The following is a 9,811-nucleotide window of genomic DNA, read 5'->3' as shown; positions in this document are numbered from 1 at the left end:
GTCTGTGTTTGTGACTGTACGGCATTAAGGAAGGACTTCCCGTCACGCAACATGTTTTTAGTAAACATGCTGAGCACCCCTGTCATTTGCTACAGTATGATAAAGTAGGTGTATACACAGCGCAGGATAACAACTGCGGATAATGTAAGTGGGTTTTAGCCGTGTAAGCTTTCTGTCCCGTGTGTGGTAATTCCCTTGCTTTAAGCAGTTCGAACAAGTGATACTAGTGCTGCTGCTGTAATTACTGCAGAGGTCAGGCCTTATGTACCCCAGACAGTGAGAAGAGCAAATGCGGCTCTTCTGTGGCTTGTTCCAGGCTTGCTGTTTCTCCAAGTCCGCTACAGATCCGTTCCGGCAGCGGCAGCATTCCAGGCAGTGTTCTGCGCCTCTTCTAAGTAACGGTCCAAATGTGCCAAGTGGAAAAAGGGAGACTCCTACTCTGCAACTTGTCAGCATTTTTGTGTCCCTGGTAAGAGTGAAAAAGGCTGCTTTTGCCACAATTACTTGTTCTAAGGCTGGTCTACAAGTGGAGGTTGATGGAAGTTTTGGGGGGATCCTGGGGACTTAAAACGGATGTGCCTGAATGAGAAAAGCAGGCTCTGAGGCCGAGACTGCGCAGTTGGGTCCGTTCTGTCAGCGTAACGGGCAGGCTGTAACGCTTCACCGTGCAAGAGTCGCCCGACCTAGAGCGATGGAGCTCGTCCTCTGGGACACGGTTAATGCAGGCGTCGCTGGTCGTTTCCCCCACTTGGTGTCACCAAGGGAAAGAGCTCGGCACGGTCGTCCTCGGTGTGTGCTTTTTGACAAAGGTAAACGTCATTAATTACCTCCTCGTGAGCACGTGGTGGCTGTGCCAGAAAGCAAAGCCAAAATGGTGGCTTTACTCTAGCAATTTAGGTGAAAGGCTCTTGCTTGCAATAAAAAGCAGGGGTGCAGCCTTAGCCAGGGGCTCACAGCCCATAAACCCCCCCGTCACAGCGCGGACTTGCATATTTTCGTGATGGGACGAGGATAAAGCAGCTGTGACAGCAGAACGCAAGCGTTGCTCCGGTCCCGGGCCACGGATGGGACCCGAGGGGCTGCCCCGGCTGTGGCCGCGCTTCCCCGCGTAGTTCGGGGACGGGCCTGAGGCTGTTCCCGCGGCTGTTTTACCTCCTGGCTGATGGCCTGAAAGAACGGCGGTGCTCTGGCTTGTTGCTGCCCGCCGGGCATCGTGGTCAGCTTCCCCGTGCCTCGGGGAGCCCCTTGGCGGCGGACCCGTGCTTGGGGCGTGAGCGGTGCGAGAGGTGGGATCTCAGCGGTTTCTCACGGCAAGGTCAAAGCTGCGTGCTTCGGTCGCGGAGGAGCAGGCTTAACGGCTTCCAGAGAAACGTCAGAAAGCAGCGGTGCCTCGTACGGCGTGCCGGTAAATTCCTCTGGGCTGTCGGCAGGAACGTTACGGTGACACGTGCAGGGTTTGATATAAACCCTCAGCCTGGGTGCTGGAGAACGGACAACTTGCTTGGAACTAACTCCGTTTCTACCGGAATGTGTGTTTGAGCAGAATGAAGAACAGGTTGCTCCCACGTTTATTTTAATTAAAACCTTAAAGCAGAGTTACATCCTGTTCCAAGTGTTTGGTGAAACACAACTATTTTTGCCCGATTTTAAGAGCTCGTGTATTAGAACACGTTGACAGAAGGCGTTTCTTAGCGGATACGATACGCGTTGGAAGTAAAAATGGTTCTAAAAGTTTCAGAAAAAGCACAAGGAACCCACCTTTTTTAGTGGGACTCTGTACACCGGTGATGGCCGTGGAGGTAGGTGCAGCCACGTGCCCTCAGTCAACAGAAACCGCTCCGCAAATTTTTTCTTGAGTGTTTGATGTGCTGTTTAATTTGCTCAGGCTGGGTTTGCTGCAACTTGTTTTTGTAATTGTTCTTTCTTTCCAGCAAGTACCAGAATTACCTCATTAAAACAGAGAATTGACTTGGGAATACTTACGTGAACAGGAAACAGTTTACCCGGGTTCACTGAGGTTGCAAGTTGGTGGTTTCTGTTACAGTTCCTATTCAGGAATTTCATTTTAGTATTCCTTGTTCGTTATTTTCAGCAAAACCAGCGTTCCTCAGCCCGGATCCTCTAACAGGCTGGTTTTTGCTGAGATGGACGGATGCCGTTCCTGCTAGAGCACGGTGCCTTCGGAACAAGCCAGGTGCCCTGAGCGCGCTACGGTGATCTCGGGCGGCAGCGTGCGTCGTCTTGCCAGTTACTCGCAGCGCTCGCGCGGAGGGGAGAGAGAATCGCTCCGTTTCGATTACGTTCGGAGCACGTCAGCTTTACAGTGCTGGGGAATAAGCGACAGGAAAAAGTCCTGGTTTTAAAATAGAATTACTTGGGGTTTTCTGAAGGTGTAAGAGAGCTGGTGGGAGCCCCTGGCATTTAAGAGCCAACAACCACGGATCCATCTAAAATAGATGAAAGGATTAAAGAAGAAAGACAACCAAAAGCTTTATGCAGTGAAGGTAGGAATGGCCAAGTGCCAGCTTTTAGCAGTAAGAGAGATGGCAAGGTGATGTAGTAGTTAATTTGTGGGTGGAAACACGGTGATTACGTATTATCCACTAAATACGTGCTGCGACTGCTGACCTGGTGGAGAGCGGCTGCTCTGGGTAACTCTTCCCACCTGCCTCTTCCCTCCGTACTGGGATGGTGAGAGGATCCCAGCTGCAAAAACCACTTCTGTGATGCGAATACGCATTTCGTAGTGACTTGACCCAAATCCTCAGGCCCCTTTTTGTACAGGGCACTAGTCCGGGTGGGCCCACCTGGCCCGTAACCGCCGCTCGGGGCACGCGTGGCGCCGCTGCGGCGGGAGGCGCGAGCTGCGGGCGGCTCGTCGCGCGCCGCCTTCGAGGTGGGATGAATTGGAGCGGACCCTGGGCGAACGGGTGCCTTGGCGCGCCGCGGGGGGAGCCTGGGTTCCATCCCTTCCTTCCGATGTCGCGTGGAAGGGCTGAAGAAGGGGAAAGCGGCGACGGTGTGGCTCGTGTCACCGGGGGCAGGGATGGACGTGGGGAGATGGCTGCCCCGCGGGGGCTCCATTGCGCGTTTCGTATAAATGCTGGTTATCATTTCTTGATCAGTATAAACCAACCACTTCTACATCAGCATTAATCACTCATGCAGAACATAAATAACTACAATTAATATCTCCCAGCCGTTAATTGAAATCTAGAGATGAGTTCTTTCTTGGCTTGGTAGCCGCTGTTCCAGTGGAATCGATTTCAGCTGGCCGCGTCCGCTCAATGAGAAGGGAGGAAGGGATGTACTGCATATTTTACCTTTTCAGAACAAAACAGGTCCCGAACTGTGAAGCTTCACTATTTTTCTCTCGAAGGCAGATGGAAGAGCAGTTAATTTCTCAACTTTCTCTCCCTCATTTCAAACTAGTGAAAGAGCAGCAAAGCATTGGCAAAGGAATTGCCGTTTTCTGGCAAGGAACAACTAAGATGATAGTGTCGTGCAAGGAAAATTTATGGTCCGTTTTCCTCCAGCTGCCACGTTAGCAAATGCTTTGTCTGTTATAATTTCTCGGATGTTCAGGCAGCGACTGTGAGTTGCTCTGAGCAAAGAGTGAAGGCTCAGAGTAGCCGGGCAGTGTTTGGCCTTTCCCGGGCTCACCCAGGGCTCGGGCTCAGCAATGTCCCGAGCACCTGGTTGACCTTGTGCTGCCAAAGCTTTATCACATTTCACACGTTCCTGTAAAGGAGGACAAGGTCGACACATCGTTTAGTTGCCTGGTAGGACAAACATGCACCTCATTTTGGCACTTCATGGAATTTAGCGTCTTGATTTTGTGCTTAAAATCAAGTTTAGCCCAAATGATCCTAATACTGCTTAAAACTGTAGGAATTTAACAGGTGGAATTTGATTCAGAGCGTGCAAGGATGGCGTATGTCAAAAACGATAAGCATTTGGTGCTCCTGTGCTCTGATTCAGGAAGCGGGAAAATAACATTTGCCCTGTTTTACCTCCCGACGCTCGAGCCCACGAGATGGTGCCGCGATCGAGTTCAGAGCATTTATTGTAGGGAAAGAGATTTTTGCAACCTTGGAAGATGATTTTTTGGGGGAAACATGGTTTTACTGCTGGTTCCTTCACGGTTGTCTAATAAGATTTGCCACTGCCATTAACATGCAGAGAATCCCCCGCACAGTGAGAATATCACCCTGTAACTGGCTGTTAATGGCGTTCCGTAGCGTAGCACCAGCGCAGGCTGAGCCCCCGTTTTCTCCGACGCGATGGGAACCCGCTGCCGTGACGGTCCCTGCCCCAGAGCGGTTCTGGTCTAAGCAGACAGCGGTGACACGGGAGCGCGTGAATAAACTGTGTGATGAGGAGCCAAAAGGAGATAAATTTTAGTTTTCTTTAGTGAAATAAAAATGCTGCGTTAAGAAGGGCTTGCCCTTCGCCGCCCTTCACGCAGATGCGTGCAGGCGCAGGGCGTGCCGAAGCCCTGCCGCGTCCCCTCGGTGGCGGGCGGCGAGCTCCAGCTCTGCTGCAGTCAATAAACACCTCCCGGTGCAGCACCTGGCTGTGGAGCTGTGAAACCTGAGCAACATACAAATGACACAGTCATTCATACAAGGGAGACTGAATTTGAAATGTTAAGTTCCATCTCCAATAATTAAAACCCTTCCTGTACGTGCTGCTTGTTGTTGCTGTTAGACTCCTGTTAGTTCTTGCAAGTCAATACTTAGGCTTTTTCGTAGCAGCGTTTTTATTTGTGAAGGTTTGTGGTAAAATAATGGCATAGCACAGCTGCAACGTGAACTCTCTCAACAAACGAAATACGGATCCCTATTTCTAAAGCTGCCCGTGGCTTTCTGGTGGGCGGTCCTTGGTTTATCGTTTTAATTTATTTTCTAGATTTCTGCATTACTTCCTCGCTTGTGCTTTTCCAGATCCTGTAGGCGGATAGTTTCTTCAGGTTTGGTTTTCTTTGTTTTTCTTGTATTCTGTACGGATGCTAACGGCATTTGATGATCGGCGTGTGCTGGCAGCGAGTTTGTATTGGGCGCGTTATTAACTGAGCGGTGGAATAGCTTTGAGGTTTGATAGCGCAGAGACAAGCCTCCTAGCGAAGAGGCAAAGTCTAAGCTTACCACCCAGAAAATAAATACTCCTCAACAGCTTACACTTTATTAATAAATACCGGGGTCAAGATACTAGTGGCATAGAGTGCCTCCTGCAGCCATTTGGTTGTGGCAGCCCTTATCTGGCAGCAAATACAGGACCGGTGCTCGGGACCTGTGAACGTGTCCCGTCGTTTAACATGGCCCACGACGACAGCAGATGAAGCGCGCGATGTAACGCTTTACATCCCTTGTGCCTCCGTCGGGTAACCTCGAACTGGTCTGCCAGCGTTCCCGTGGGGCCGTGTTACCTCCTCGTTGCACGCGAGGAAACTGGAGACCAGAACCTCGCCGGGGCGAGTGAGTAAAGGGAAGGCCAGCGTGGTCGGCTGTTGGATAAAGCCATTTTACTTAACTGTGTCAAATCAGGTCTTTATTACCTTCAACCTTAGCAGTAAATAATCAAATCTTTGCGCTGAGTGCTCCGTGGGACGTGAGACACACGGGATACCTGCTGTGAAGATGATGAGAATTGTTTTAAAGCAAGGTGGGAGCTGGGAGCTTTGAAACACACGGTGATTTCAGAAGGGAATGGCAAGGGGCTGTACCAAGGTACGCGCACTTCGAATCTGATTTAATATGTGCCCAGTCGCCTCCCGAAGCCAGCCCGTACGGTTCTGCACGGGGGGAGGAGGATGCTCTGTGTATGCAGGAGGCAATACAAAGCTTTCCGTGTCGGCGCCAGTCCAAAATGGGCGACCACATCAAGGAGAAAGTATTTCAAAGCTCCTGCTTCTAAGCTTCAAAAAGGCCTTTGGAGATGACAGCGGCGCTGTGTCGCGTGGCAGCGTGCCCGCAGCCCAGGCTGAAGCTGAGGAAAGAGGAGGGCGTTGGGGAGAGCGGGACTGACATAACAGCAGTGGCAGCAAAACTGATTGAAGAACTGACGTGACACCTGAGGCTGGTCGCCCAGATGAAGGGACAGCCCTGCTCGGGGGGGGCTCTTGGCGACGTTCAGCCCATTTTGGGGGTCGTTTTCTTGTTAGCTGGTGCCTTTGGAGAGTTTCTGGTGTGGAGGGGGGTGGAGAGGCTGCTCTGCTTCCAGGGGACCGCCTCTGGTCAAGCCAGCAGCAGGTTGAGATGCTTGGGTTTGCAGATGGGGTGCCGCGCAAGGCGTGAAGTCCACGGCGAAAACCTGAGGCGGTCAAAGTAGAGGAAACAGATACAAGGAAAGTAGAAAGGGCAGTAAAGTTGTACTGTACTTGGGGAAACGCTCCCTCCTTAGCACCTCTGGAGGGCACGGTCAAACACCCGGCCGCTGTGGCTGCGGATTTTTGGTCGGCTCAGAGGGGATATTTGTGCAGAACTGTAACTACAAAATAAGATTTAAACTGTCAGATGCAGCGGAGACTTTTTCACCAAAGCCTCTAGGTTCATCCTTCACGGGCAGGCCTTATTCCTGACCCGAGGCATTCAAGTTGCATCCGATCGGGGTGGCAATTTCCCTCACGGCCCCCTACAGCCCCCGAAAACCTGGTCACTTGTTAAAAAGCGAGGTCTGCAGGTCGTTGCAAGAGGGGGCGGCCCAACCTGTGCTGAACAAAGTTAGAGCTTGAATAGTCTCACTAAAGCCCCGAGGCTGCCCACAGAGCGACGCAGGGCTTGGCTTGAGCGACCGGGACGTTGCTGGCCCTCGTTGATTAACCAGCCGGTGCTCGCTGGGGGCCCCAGGTGAGGCTGTTTTACCTCCATCGGGTTTTGAACATCCAGCCCCACTCAGTGCTCCCCCAGTAGCTCAGGCGCAGGGTAAGGATTTGGGGCTTGCTTTTTCTTTCTCTTTCTGTCTTTCCTTAGCAGAATCTAATGCTTTATAAAAATAATACTATGAGTATCTAATTTTTCCTGCTGCTCACAGGGTGGCAAGCGGCAAGCTCCAAGGATGAAACAGCAAACCTCTGGGCAGCGCTGGGTGGTTTTGGAGGTAGGTGAGGAGGAGAAGCTGCATTTCTGTTTGGTGATTAAGCAAGAAGCCTCTGAAGTGTAGACTAGCAGGCAGGAGGTCACCCTTGCAAGGGGGAGAAGAGGTGCTGCCTACATCCATTAGAAGAGGAGATGAAAGCAGGTAGGAAAAACTGATTTCCTGGGGAAGCTGGTGTCTAATCACACCCTCCAGATTTTCCTAGAGATTAAGGAGGGAGAGTGAAATAATTGGTGGCTGTGGAAAACTACTGATCCTGGTGCACGGAGGGGTTTCAAGAGGAGGCTGTTAGTGTCTGTTTTGGTGGGCTAGGAGAGAACGGGGAAAGAAACGGGCGATTGGGAGGATCACGCCGATTAAAATAAGCACAAGATAATAGAGATCTCTAGACACCTGAATACGTAAGAGTTGTGCAGCCCAGGCAAGGTTTTGTTGTGAGTATGTGGCATTGCTTCAGAAATGCCCTGGTCCGGAGCTGGTTTCCAGTCGGGTATTACCAGTTGATTGACTCTTGCTTGGCAGTTATCGTCGGGGGAGGCCGGTTTCACCCCTTTCACGCGAGCTGCGCTGAGTTTGGGTGGGACTGACTTCCAAATGAGGCTGCCTTGGCTCACGTGGAGTTGGGGCAGACTCTGCCCATCAGATGGGTAATTTTGCTGACACGCAGAGCTGAGCTGCTAAGCCCGGTCTGTAAGATGTAGTTTATATGAAAAGCAGCACCTAAATTAAAGCTGCGTACTGCACGCTGCGTAGGTGTGGGGAAAATGGCTCTTGCCTTTTACAACTTCCTAAGTAGTGTTATGGCTTAAAGAAGCAATATCCACTCAGGTTAATGCTGATTGAATGCTAATAACGAGGAGCTAGAGCGGGGACGGTTCTCAGCAGCGAGACATATGCAGAAGAACAAATTTAACTACCTCTGAGATGGGAAGCAGGGTTTTCTCCCAGCGACGCTGGGGCTTTGTTCATTTAGCGCATTGCAAACATCCCCCTGTGCCGCCAGTTTACCCAGCGAGCCTGACGAGCCGCTGATGGGAGCTGAGGCTTGGACCTGCGCTCTAGAGATGAGCAGCCGTGAAATACAGCTCGTGCCTCCTGAGCGTTGCGGTGCTTTAAGCTGTTCTGCTGCTTTGGTTTTTCTTTCCTGGCTGAACAGAGAGTGATTTCCACAGTAACTTTTGCCAGTTGTTGGGGAAAATGCGTATCACCCAGCCGACTTCAAGCACGCTTGCAAAGCCTCTCTTCTTCAGCTGCTTGGAAGGGAGAAGCAGGTGCTTTGTTCTTTTGAAGACCTTCCCCTTATAATTTGCCTGGTTATCCTTTTCTTTGCATCTCTTGTAAAGCGCCTGAACATAGTTGGCAGGTTCTCGTGGCAAAGGGAGGCATGAGAGGGGTGCAAAGAAAGGCTAAGTTTTGTGTTTTAGCCTGCAGCTCTGTGCAAAGCTGGTTCCAGTGCGTGTGGTGGTGGAGGGGAGCTCTGAGCTTGCAAGAAAGCACAGCTTCCCCCAGAGCGACTGGGAAAATACTTAGCCTTTAAATTCACCATTTAACAAGCAGGCGTGTACGGTGAAGGAGATGAAATAAACCAAAAAAGTAATGGTGATGTTCTCCTAGTGGAAAGCAACGTGTGACGACAAGCGGTCTGAAGCAGGTGCCTTTTATTTTGTGTATTTGAAAATCTGTCAGCCTCTGAGATTTTCTGCCGGCACCCGTACGCGCAGGGTTCAGCCGGAGTTTGGTAACAGCCGGGTTAGCCTGTACCCAGAGCGTGATGCATGTAGTGCTCGGGGATCGGTTCTTTACTGCCACCTTATATAAATGAAATATAAGTCAAGCTGGCGTCGCAGGCCTTGCCTGGAGGTAGCAGCAAGACAAGAGGCAGCTGCAAAAGGGGAAAAGGGAGGCTCATTCCCATGGTGATGTGTGATGTAGCTGGATTTTCCATTTGTTATAGCCAATGTCCTATCCTTTATCCTGTAGTTTTCCATATAAATTCTTGTTGTTTTCCATATATGTCTGAGCCTCTGTGTATCTGTTCCAGAAGTTCACCCCCGAAGGACAGGCATGCCTGTATTAGGGTGCTTTGAGGTCTAATCATGTAGCTGTGATTTCCACACCGTGTTTATCACTATTGCTTGTGGTCCTGCTGCTGGCTCGCGATGCCAAATCCTAACCCCGGAGCACCTCCGCATAGGCTTGCACAAACCAAGGGCAGCTCTGGTTTCCCCTGGGGAAGGGCACAACTGACAGGTGACACAGCGAGCCATTGGGAGAGCCAGAAACAGAACAGCCTTCCCCAGAAAAAAAACAGCCATAAATGCATGGGCCAAATCTTCAGCGCGTTATATATTGATTTTCCTACTCTTCTTGGCACAGCACAAGGCAGTGGCCCTGTGCTTCTCTTTCCTAAACCTCAAATGCTATTTCTGCTTCTGCTAACAACTTACGGAGGGAAGCAGCGGGCTCACCGAGGAGCCGTGCTGGCAGCTGAGTGCTCGGCCAAGCCCTCCAGATGCAGCTAAGTGAACCCTTCTTGAAGGATGCTATGTAGGCTCTACAGGTTTGTTTTCTCCTCAGACTGAATTAATAAAATAGCGAAGAAGAATGAAAAAATAGCACAGAATTCACAGAATCAATAAGCTATTAGGAGGCAGAAAACCTGGGGAATTAATTTAGAAATCTGCACGAATAATTAAAGGGGGCGATGAGCAGATTG

The 9,811-nt window shown here is 50.8% G+C and overlaps 1 long non-coding RNA gene across 1 annotated transcript in view; it reads left to right on the top strand.

The window, feature by feature from the left end:
* The first annotated feature begins 94 nt into the window (after positions 1 to 94).
* The window catches only part of LOC135316072 (uncharacterized), a 29,256-nt gene continuing 19,539 nt past the window's right edge, over positions 95 to 9,811 (top strand). The window contains exon 1 of the long non-coding RNA XR_010375519.1: positions 95 to 469. This is a non-coding gene — a long non-coding RNA (uncharacterized LOC135316072). The remainder of the gene's footprint in view (positions 470 to 9,811) is intronic.

This window comes from Phalacrocorax carbo, chromosome 17, assembly GCF_963921805.1.
Source record: "Phalacrocorax carbo chromosome 17, bPhaCar2.1, whole genome shotgun sequence".
NCBI classification, from domain to species: domain Eukaryota; kingdom Metazoa; phylum Chordata; class Aves; order Suliformes; family Phalacrocoracidae; genus Phalacrocorax; species Phalacrocorax carbo.
Note: the sequence above shows the minus strand (reverse complement) of the source record. Positions and strands in the feature narration are given on the sequence as shown.